Source organism: Phalacrocorax carbo, chromosome 1 (genome assembly GCF_963921805.1).
Source record: "Phalacrocorax carbo chromosome 1, bPhaCar2.1, whole genome shotgun sequence".
NCBI lineage: Eukaryota > Metazoa > Chordata > Aves > Suliformes > Phalacrocoracidae > Phalacrocorax > Phalacrocorax carbo.
The window spans coordinates 81192830-81204961 of record NC_087513.1 but is presented as its reverse complement, the minus strand read 5'-3'; positions in this window follow the sequence as shown (position 1 = coordinate 81204961).

Genomic DNA, 12132 nt, shown 5'->3' with positions numbered 1-12132 from the left:
AATAATTTATCAAAGGATTTATTTAAGCTTCTGTAAATGTCACCCAAACTCATTCCTGCCTCCAAGTAAGCACCAATTAAACCTGGAGGGACATAATGATGAAGGAGAGCTACCTTCTTCCCACTCTAATGTCTCAAGCTCAGCGTTGAGTAATGCTAAACCAACCCCTAAGCTGTTATCTCCACTGCATATTCTTACAGAATGTCAGATTTATGCTTTAAATTATGCTGCCTAGGTTTTCTGATGTTTTTCCCTAAGTATACAGAACATGATAAGTAATCCTGGCGCATGCATAGGATGCAACTTTTCATCCTGCCTGCTAATGATTCTTGGAAGCTTCAGATGTTTCATTAATAAATCTGTAATTTGCAATTATATTTGCACAGAAAGTATAATGAGGTAATTGACTTCAACCATCAGCTAGCTCAGATTAACTGGAATGTAAACAACAGAGACGTGGGACAAAACTATGGGAAGGAAAAGAGGAGTAGGGCATTACTGTAGTGTTTAATTTTGTCTGGGTATGTAAACATAAATAGGGGTTTTTAAGAAAAAATTTGACTTCTCACTTCCTATTTAACACTGCCATTGCATAATGTAAATATGTCAAAACATCTCCAGATTCCTTCATGTTGAAAATCAGGTTATACTTAAACAAAGTTTGTGTGAGTCCTTCTCTGGCAGCTACCAATTGGATGTCACTGTTTTAAACACCATTTTTAGAACCAGCTTTTATATGTTGCCAGATGAGGTCACAACTGCTTCCTGTTAATTGCTAGACATTTTACTAAAACACAGAATTGACAGCACACACATGTTTTCTATTGTTTGCTTGATTGTTTGATTTAAAAAGAGGTAAGTGTGGGTGGGGAGAGAGTGAGCCAGGGGATATTGATCAGGAGATAGGGAAATGGTCATCGGCTAAGCAGTCCCTCCAACACAAGACAAGTTCAGCCACTCCATCCTCCCAAGCAGACAACTGTTTCACTTCAGGTATGGATTTTTCAGGATGCTTTATCACCGGTGACAGCCCTTGCCACAGCGCAGGCCTTACCCAAGTTCTTCGTCCAGTTGCAGCCCTCTATAATTCCCAACCGTATGCCTGGAGGCAAAGTACCAGAGAAGGGTTGTAGTCCTGTGCTGCAAGTATGGCCTCACGGCGTGACCCTGGGATACTGCCAGGGGACTCATCTCCCCTTCCCAGCAAGGCTGCAGCACCCCATTACTCTCAGAGTGGACAGCAGGAGAGATCCCAGCATTTTCCCCCTGATACTTTCCAGGATCTTTTCACATGAGGGCCTTCTGTTTATCCTCCAGAGTCCCTCTGTAAACCAACACTAACTCATGATCTCCTGTAATACAGGCAGGTCATAAATCTGTCACAGGCCTCGGAGCGAACAGTATGAGAGCATTTGCCATCTGAACCAGCTGATATGCCCCGTCAAGCCCATGCTATAGCTCTGACAGACTGGTTAAGTGTGATATTGGCATCTGCTACACCTGCAAAGGTTGACACAGCAATTTAAATTACCTAAGCCATCAAGATTAGAACCTAGCCAACAGCATAAAGAGATAGCATTTTTAAAAGACACAAGAAAAACAAATCCCTTAGAGCAATTTACAGTGTTTTCACTGGGAAAGTGACCATTTCTTTCCTCAGTACTTTCATATTTGAAAAGGACAGTTAATCAAACATACCTCCTGGTATAAAGTGCAAAACAAAGCTTCTCTTAAAGCAATGATTATCGAATAGATTCTACATGCAAAATAACCTGAAATAACCTGTCAGTGGAAACTGCTTAAACCAGCAAGTGAACGGAAATAGCACAAACTAATTTGGTGACCACCTGATCAAAGTCAATCCAACCAGGTGAGACTTTGTGGGATGCTATTGTGGAGACAGAGATCTCTTTGCATATAACCTTGAAAAGATCTTTGTAGTATCACTGCTCAGCAGCAGAATCTGCCTTCGGGCAGGAAAGCTTGGATTACATTCTCCTTCATTTCTTCTATAATGGTGGTGTTTGCAAGAATGAAGCTGAGAAGCTTTCTAAGACGTCAGAAGAATCAAGTGCTATTTATGCCATGAGGGATAGCAATGCAGTACATTCCCTCAGAGTCCCCGGCACACCTTTGCAGACAATTAATCTTGTTCCCAAAACAGCAACCAGACCCAATTCTGTACATTGAAGAAGAGATCATGAGTCCAGCCTCACTCTGAAGGCAGAAATAACAGAGGACTGGTAGGACTACAACAGCCAACTCTTCAGTTCTAAAGCCTGTGCAGCAGGAAGTGAGGCATGTCTGTTAGTCTTTATAGGAGGAGTCTGTGTCTCAGAAGCTGCTGGCTAACTCAGGATGCTACCTACCTCTGTGTATGCCAAAGAGCATCCCAGGTCTTGACGCTGGAGCTCTTCTCCTCACTTCAAACTGGCACTGCACACCAGCACAAGCCCCAGTTCACCATCACCCACCAAAAGGATTTGGCAGCAGAGGTACTCTGAAGTTTTAGGTCAAACACATCAACCCCATGTTCTTTCCAACTCCCTTTTGCTTTCAGACTGCATGGAGTTTGTGGCAGGAGCACATCGTCTGTTTAAGGACCACAGTGGATGGCTGTGTAAAGATCTGGCAAGCAATAAGTCACATAGAGCTTCCTTTGCCTCAGAAACATACCAGGCTTTTCCAAAACTCTGCTGAAACATGTTTACACCTCGTGAATCTGGGCTTTTGGGAATATCAGAGATTGTTATGTCAAGGGTCTTTACTCACTGACTTCCATGAGAATATCTCCTGAAATATACCTGGGCATCTCACTGACCCCTTCCTGTGACCAGTCAGCAGAAGCACTGATTCTTTCACTTTTTTGCAGAGCTTTTGGTTGTACTGGAAATACTTTTTGATTCTGAGTATACTTGACTCTGTCTTTCTGTTCACTTCAGTCACTTTTAAATCTGGCCCTGAATTCACCTTGGAAGCGTATGCAGTGACAGGGTGACTGAAGGAAACACCCCTGCTTGTCTGAACATCTGCGAGATGTGAGCAAAAAACCACAGCAAGTTCAAATTACCCCTCCTAAAAAAGTGACATATATGAGTAAGAGGTACCGCTCATGAGACACCTCTGTGGAGTAAACATTTTGGAATAATATTCCAGGCAACAACTACAGAGGCTCTAACAACAGATTGACCAGCCATCTATTACATTTCAAACAAAGTGACTCAAAGGAAAATCTTCCAAACAGGCACTGCTGGGTATTTGACTCAGCCCAAGCAATGTTTTAACTATTGCTTTGCCACAAAGCATACACGTGACTTCTGTAAACCATGCCCTGGTAGCCACTTTTGCGTGAATGTATGGCACGTCTGACAGTTTTTTCCACCAACTTTCTAAAGCAAGTAGCCATCACAGTGTGCTGTTGTTTCCTCTCAGTGTGTGATGCCAGGTTCAAATTAATTATTTAGCTGTTTTAAAACTTTTTTTTCCCCTTCTCCTTAAATAACATTAGCATTCTGGGTTAGCTGAAGGCCTAAAAGCTGGTTTTAATTTAAATATAAATAATACCCAGAGTGACTGTGTGATTGTACTAAAAATAGGTTGTTTTCTGTTCTAAATGTTTCACTGATCTTAAAGTTGGAGGTGTGGGGGGGGAATGGAATGGGATATCCAGGTCTTTTTTAGCCTGAGATCTGTGGCATTCTGTCTCCAGAGAAACGGGTCATTTCTGAGATACCATTAGTTTATCTGGAAATGTATTTACCAGCACATCTATTCAGTATGTTGTTCAGAAATCACGAGGGGAAATCACACGCTGTTAAGACTAAACATTCTTGAGTGAGCCTTAGTTATGGCAAGTTCAGCAGCAGAAAGAGAAGCTGTGGTGAGTGCAGTTACTGAAATTTTCCAAATAAATAAAGCAAACAAGTTGCTCCAGGAAGAAACTCATACCTATATGATTTCTAATAGTGGGAGTTAGTCCATGAAGGCAAGATGAACCCAGCAAACCAGCAGTCACAGGCCACCCGTGGGCTGCAGTGTTGCCTGCAGTGCCTTTGCTCCTTCTAACCGGTCTGTGACGAACAGTACGGACCTAATCTGTTCTGAGGTGTGTGTGGCTTCTAGCAATGCTCAGCAACTTCTATTGGCTTAAAGGTTGCTGATGAGCTCCAACATGGGTTAGTATCAACAGGGAAAAATATAGGGATCCTATTTACAGCCTGCTGGCAGCAGACAGGTAAAAAAAAAAAAAAAATGTCCTTCTCCAAAGTCAATGTTTGCTTTACTGAGGGCCTCCTTAGGTGTACATTGGAAACAATTCTGTCTGTCTTCCACCACAGTTAAGTCACCCTACCATTTGGTGTGCCAGCCAGTAGTAGTTAGCAGTCCAGAATCAACAGGTTTCTGCTGTTGAGCGGTACCAGATCATATTGGCCAAAAGCAGATGGAAAATATTTAATGCGACATGGCACCTGATGAATGGTGATAAGAACAAAAAGTAAAGTGGAGACTGGGGGGCACCTTGGCTCCTTTTCGTCCTGTTTGTGACATGACATAACAGCCAGCACCACTGATGTGAGGAGCGGTTTTAGCAGCAGGACTCCTCCCAACCAGCATGAGCCAGCCCCTCCCCTCCTCCTCCTCATCCACCACTTTCAGATCAAAGGTGGTCATGTCCTGGGCCTGATTCTCTAGTCTAGTCACCAGCACCCTACACAATCATTTCATCCTGGGCAAAATCACTAAAACAAAATAAAACAAAATCAATGACAACTCTCAGTTCATTTCCTTTGATAGGAGGAACATTATCCCTGACGTTCAAATCCATGGCTGTCCATGTGATGCACCAAGCAATGAGAAAGAAGTGCAGCCTCTGAAGGCAGGCTCAAAGCAAGGCTCAAAGCAAGAACCACATAATCAGAAGATTATCCTGTCTACACATGGTTCTCTGCCTTCATCTCTACACATGAATTTTTCATTGAAGGGCTTCCAGATCCAGAAACTGGGTGTTACTAACTCTTGACTTTATGATTTAAGACTAAAAGAATTCCTTTTCTCATTACCACTTTATGTCAAGTCATGGGATTCAAGTCTTACATATTCCATGTCCCTTCTGACCTCATTCTTATGGATTTTAGTTGCTAATGGAAAGATGTTATTAAAACCCTTGCTGTGGGGTATCTGGCTTTTCTCATCAAGTCACTGGGGTGACACTTTCGGAACCATGAACTCTGGTGTGTCAGATTCACTGCCTGCCTTTCGAAGCCGCAGATAGATAATGTTCCTCAGACATTGCATTCTGTAACAAAGTGTTTCAGGCAGGCACAGCAATCTCCATGGCTAACACAACACTAAACCAGCAAAGCGCCTGAGAACCAAACAGCTCTGACACTGCTGGAGATGTTCTGTTCTTCCTTCTCCTGCACAGTTTGGTGAGGCTCCCTGTTCTTACTAGCTAGATGCATACAAGGGACAAAACAGATGAGGGATTTCTGTAGCAGATCATGAAGCCAAGCAGCACTGGGCAGTGAAGGCAAGTATGGATTTTGGTTGACATGATTTCCTTAAAAGCAGAAGGGAAAACATTTACTTGCTACCTGAAAGCTATTTGCCAGCATTAGCTCCCCAGCCCTACTGCCTTCTCTGGGTTTGGTGGATATAAGCGGCATCTTGGAGACTGAGCGAAGTCAAAGGAATTCTACTTCAGAACAAACCTGTCCTCAGGCAGAGCCAATCGCAAGATCAGGCCAAAAGCGTGGTAGGGTGTTTATGCCAGTGGACTCTCCATGCAGGAGGTTGGAACTTAAGTCCCTCACGCAAAGAACAACACATGCAATGCACAGTATCTATTAAGAGTAGATTCCTCCTCTGTACTTGGAAAAACTCTCTCCATACAACGTACCACCAAAGAAGCAAAAACGCACTCCTGTGGACAGAGATGCTAACTGGTGGCACTGCACCCACCATGCCCTTGGTGTTCTGCTAGAGCTTCTGCTAACAAACAACATGCGTTTCAGGGCTTGACCTTCTGTAGGCTTGCCAGTTCTGCCAGGGTTTCATTTACACACTTGGCACTTACTTCAGTGAGCCATACCGGAGCAGACAGCTAAAGTAGGCTTTTTTGCTCCTCAGAACAGGAGAAAGGGTTTGTTGCAAATCGTTCCAGCACTATCAGAACCCCTTCTCCCACCCACCCCCAAAGGTTATTAAAAAGAACATGCATAGTTATTATAGAGATTCTATGTTGTCATAATTATATCCTGAAAAGAGTGTGAAATGCGCTTTTTCACATAATTTACTGTTTTCCTCTGATTCATGAAACCTCTTTTCACATGAATAATTGGTCACTTCTTGTTTATGTATCACCATGGTACATAGCTCCTAGCAGGCAAAAAAAAAAAAAAAAAAAAAAAAAAGACACAAAGCTAACATTTAATCATTACATCTACATACAACCTACTCCCCCCCACCAACTCCTTGCTTTTTACCTCCCCCCATAAAAAGAAGGCACAGATTTCTTGATGGAGGAAATGATTCCTAAAAAAAAGATGCTGACAGTTTTACCTTTCTTAGCACTCATTAGCAAATTTTTTTGCTTCATGCTTGTTTTGTGCTTCACATTTTCCACTGTAAAGAAAACAACCAAAATGTCCCTTACAACCCTTACAAACAAAGCAATACATGGGGAACGAGGAATGAGCTGAGTGCATGGCTGCTCGGAATGGCAGCTTTTCAACACCAATTTGCTTATTTCTCAGGGGAGATACAGTCAAAATGACGCTTATCAATAGCCACCTGAATTAGAAATCACCGTAGTATGTTCTCAGAATAGCGTTTCAACTTCTAAACGCTTTAGTGACATTTTATTTTTACAGTGCAGTAAACTGAGGCACAAATTAATTTGTTTACAACGGCTACTCAGTGAGTCACTGCTCAAGCGACTCTGCAGTCAAGCTTTGATTTGCAAAACTCCTCCTCTGCCTTCAACTACAGCTTCCTAAATGGACTGCATGATTAGCCCAAAGTGACATTTGTGACAGATGAATGTGTATCTCTGGATGTGCGTGTGTATATTTGTGCTTCCTGCCTTTAAAGCTGAGGGCCACCTTGTGAAGTATTTTGACAGAAGATGAAAAAAACTCAAATAGACAATTATATTTCTGCTTGACAACATCGTACCATGGCAATCCAAAAACACGTCAGAAAACAGAAGTCAGCAGGAACACTTAAGAACATAGGAAAAAACATGTTGGCTTGAGACCAGTTATCAATCTAGCCCAGCAGGCTGTGTGATTCTGCAAAATCAATGCAAAAACTGAATGCAAAAGAAAAAGAAAAGTGTTTGTTATTGGGAATACACGAGGACATTAATCTTCTTTTTACCACAAACCCAAAGCAACATCAGGTTTTAAGACTGGGGAAAAAAAAAGCTGAGTGGTTTTTACCTCATATAGACATGAGTCAAAACCAAAGCCTCAAAATCTGATCTTATTAAAAAAAGGAGGGTGAGCTGTGAGGTTTTTGTTTTCCTTTTTTTTGGCAACAAGGTAGGGACAGGAGGGAGTGAAACTTTGGCGAGTGGTGGGGGTTAGGACATGGGAGGAGAGAAGAGGACAAAGGAGAGAGAAAAACAACCGCTTGGAGTCTACTCTTCTGATGCAAATACACCTTAGCAGCACTGGCTGGAAAGCAGACTCAGAAGTGGAAAGAATTTCTGGATCCAGATCAAGACAGCAGAAATATCTTAATCTTTGCTGGGCCATAATCTCCTGAGAAGGCTTGTGAGAATTTGATCCTGTCATTCCCAACCTAGAATCTTAAAACTGATTTGGACCAGAACTACAGTCGGTTTGAAAATGTTATTACTTCTTCCTGTGGAAAAAAAAAAAGAAAGAAAAATGGAAAAAAATTCAGCCAAACCCAAAGTGCATGGACTCATTACAAGCTCAGGAAATCAACTCTATTTAAATCTCTTTCAGCACCACTCTCCAACTCTAATAGTGCGTGTGTTGAAGCAAATATTACACAGAAGTTCATCCTCCTCCTGGTCCCCTGCCTCTCTGCCCCTGCCCCAAGCATAGCTCTACATCTGAATGGTCACTATTTGTTTTTTCTTTCTGATTAGTCTTGTCAAAACTCTCTCACTAACCACCATTTTCATTCTTTTCAGCATTTCTTACTCATATCTCTGTTTGTGATTTTTGTTATTGTAGTCTTGTATTTAGTTCAGTCCCTGCTTTGCTGACTTGTCTGGTGCCAGCTCCCAGTGCTACTTGCTCCACTCTTATCAGCTGCTTTGCTATCTCCTTATCTTCTCTCATCCAGTCTTCTAGCATTCAGGATGGAGTATCTCAATGCTAGTTGAGTTCACCCAACTTTCTATTTGCCATTCTCTCACACTGCCAGGACTCTCATAAGCAAATGCGTGCTTAGGAAGGAAGGACTTGCTCCAGCCTGAGAGCAGTCTCTCCTCACCACTGGCACTGCACACCAACCTCTTCCTCTAGACTATGCTTTTTCTCCCATTCTTATGCTTATAGTTCTTGCTGACAATGTAACACCATTGTGAGATGAGGAAAGACCTATGGGAGACTCGCATTGGTTTTCTGGCCTCATTGACATGACTGAAGAGGGTATCCACTTAAAGAAGTTGTCCCTGAGGCTCCAATGTCAGTGCATGTCTCGTGGGTTGACCTTGGCTGGCTGCCAGATGCCCACCCAGCTCCTTGCTTACTCTCCGTCCTTGACAGGATGGGGGGAGAAAAATAAGGTGAAAATACAGGGAGATCGTCTTACCGTCAACAGGCAAAACAGACTCGACTTGGGGAAAATAAATTTGTCTTATTGCCAATTAAAATTAATTTGGTTGGTGAGAGACAAAGACAAAACTTAAAACAACTTCTTTCCCCTCTCCACCCCCCACTTTTTTACCCCAGGCTCAACTTCACCCCATCATTCCCAGCTCCTCTGCCCCTTCCCTACCAAGCAGTGCAGGAGGATGGGGAATGGCAGTTTTTGGGGTCAGTCCATAGCAGCTCCTCTCTGCTGCTCCTTCCCCCTCACACTGTTCTCCTGCTCCAGTGTGGGTCACTCCATGGGCTGCAGTCCTTCAGGAAAAAAGGTCCAGTCTGGGCTCTCCACAGGCCTCTGTTCCTTCAAGAAATATCCATCTGCTCCAGCATGGCGTCCTCCAAGGGCTGCAGTGTGGGTATCTGCTCCTGTGTGGGCCTCTCCATGGGCTGCAGGGGAATCTCTGCTCCACCATGGTCTCCCCAGGAGCTGCAGAGGAATTTTTGCTCCTGTGCCTGGAGCTGCTCCTCCCCCTCTTCCTTCTGACCTTAGTGCCTCCAGGGTTATTTCTCACACTTCTTTTCCTTATTCCTGACTGCCCGTGCAGCGTTTTGTCCTTTCTTAAATATGTTTTCCCTGAGGTGCCACCATCTTGGCTGGGGGGCTCAGCTGTGCTCTGGGGTGGGTTCATTGGAGCCAGCTGGGACTGGCTGTGTACAGCACCGGGCAGCCCCTGCATAGCCCCTCCTCACAGAGGCCACCCCTGCAGCCCCCCTTCACCAAAGCCTTGACACCAACACCCAAATACAGTATGTATTTACTGTTATTCTGTTACTACAAAGCCCTCGGTCCCAGCATCTGGAAGTTCACCTTTTTTTCTGAATCACCAGCTCTGTCTTCTGGAGGTGGATTCACTGACCTATTTCTCTGCTTGTTGCCAAAAGAATTGAGAAGAATTTTCAGAATTGAGGAGAACTTGCAGAATAGCAAAATATTGTGGGGGTTTTTCTGGTTGTTTTTTTTTTTTTTTTTTTTTTGAAGCCTAGCACCATGTTTCTTATCTTGGCTACAATTGTCTAAACTTGCTATTTTTATTTCACATTTATTGCAAACAGTTTTGGCGCATGTGCCATTCGTTCAGTCTTGGATTGCATTTATGTCTAGGCAGATTTTTTCTTGGATGCTCTTAATTTCTCTTTACTGCTTGATATTACTTTCTTGTTGGAAATAAAGAGCTTCCACTAGCCCTGAAAGCCCACACTGTAAGTTGATAACTCAAGACCACTCTTTGCAATCATCGCTTTGTGCCTTGCTTACCAGGTAATCCTTAGGCACTGAATTCACTTTGAAATGAGTGGACTTCATATGTGTGCAAAATTCACATGCCTCAGAATTACCATACCAGTCCATAGTACGCTCTGGAAGAGGTGAAGACAGGCCTTTCCTAGGGGACACTGAAAGCCTGATTGTTCTGAGCAAGTTTATCAATTTTTATTTTAATGTCCCGGTAATATCGCTAATGATGGTGGGCCATTTGCTCCACCCTCCTTCTGGTCTCTGCAATGCTGCTTCCCTTGGGAAATGCATAGCAGCAGAGCTTTTGACATCACAATAAAAATGACTCTTCAGCATGGCCATTTATTCATTTGCAATGCTTTACATGTCAAACATCATAGGGTTGGAAAAAAGAGTCTCCCATAGTTAATATTATTAACTCAGTCCTATTCCAGTAGTAAATCATTATTTATTTACAGTACTAAATGAGAACTCCTTACAATGCTGATGGAGCATTATTTTTCCACAGATTTTCCCCTTTTTCCATGCACAGACACAAGCTGCCTTTTGGTCTTGTTTTGTAAATGAGAACCAGTCATTTTCTACTAACTTTCCAGTCAACTGAGGGAAAGACTGTATTCAGTGTGCTCTGATGGGTCAAGTCCATTGCATTGTCTTCACTTTAATGAACTTCTAGGAGGACCCAATATGCTTGAAAAAAACTCTGCCTCCACTGAGAACCTGCGATTAGCCAGGTTTATTTATGTTCATTATTTTTAAACTTAGTTTGGATATATCCACAGGGTAATCAATAGAGAATTACCATCTTTCCTCAGTAGTACCAAGCTCTCCTTGGCTTGTTGGCAATCATATTTAACATACAATTACTGCAAATATACGTTTTGAGCATATCAGGCCTACACATTTTATCATGTTTTATTGTAAGGTATTGTTGTATTGTAAGGTAAGACTTGGACTTCCTAATGTGAAGAAATTTTCCTGTAAACAGGATCGTCGACAGAATTTTGACACATGAAGCTGTTGCCACTTTCCACATTTTTGCCTTATCTGTATCCAAGCTGCCTAGCAGCCTGTCAGTTTGGTATGTAATAAGCCAAATAATGTGGGAGTGATTTATTCAGGGTCTGCATGATTTTATTCACATTTGTGGCAGACTGTCAACAAGAACTGGTGAGGAATCCATACTATATTGAAACACAGGGGCTGCTGCTCTGGTAACTGCACCAGAAGCTGTCTACCAACTCAGATTGCATTGGGATTTACAGTTTTTACACAAAGTTAAGTCCTCAGTTTTCTAGTGTATCCTAGAGCTGTGACATTTTTCAGGGAAGGAGAGCAATCCCTTTTCTCCTGAATAATCTAAATTAAAAAAATGTTTGTGAAGAGTTCTAAGGTTATATCAGGTAGGACAACCTGACAGAATGGCATGATGCTTATGCTTTCTCATTAGTAACAGAAGACTGTAAGATCACAAATTAAGCCAGTGCTAGCGAAAAGCCAACCTGAGAACTAACCCCAGACCTTCACCCTGAGGGGCAACTGAAGTTAAGACCATATAACTGAGGTTAACAGCAACACAGGAGAAGCAGGGCAGAAGACACCTTCACAGTGGGTCAGCTGAACCACTGAGCCATCCCATGCACGGCCGATCCCCTGGTGATTTTGTCATAGGTCTACAATATTTGATTTAAACATTTTTGCAAATTTGTATCTGATTTACAATATTTTCCTTAACACCTTGTCTCCTGGGATCCTGTAAATCTTAGATTTCATAAAGGGCAAAGAAGGCTTTCTAGCACTTGCATTTCTAGGAGAAAGCTTGAATGATTTCAAAACTGTAAGCCACACTAAAAGATCATAATTATTTGTTATCAAAATGACTAAAACCACTATGACTTTCAGAAATATCTGAAGATCTTGGAATATTTGAGGTTAATGTTTGATTATTTAGGATTTTATAGCATTGTCAAGCACATACATGTTGGGGCTCTAGTTCACTGGCCATTTAATGACAGGCAAACACACGGATCAAAAGCAATCAATTCCTCA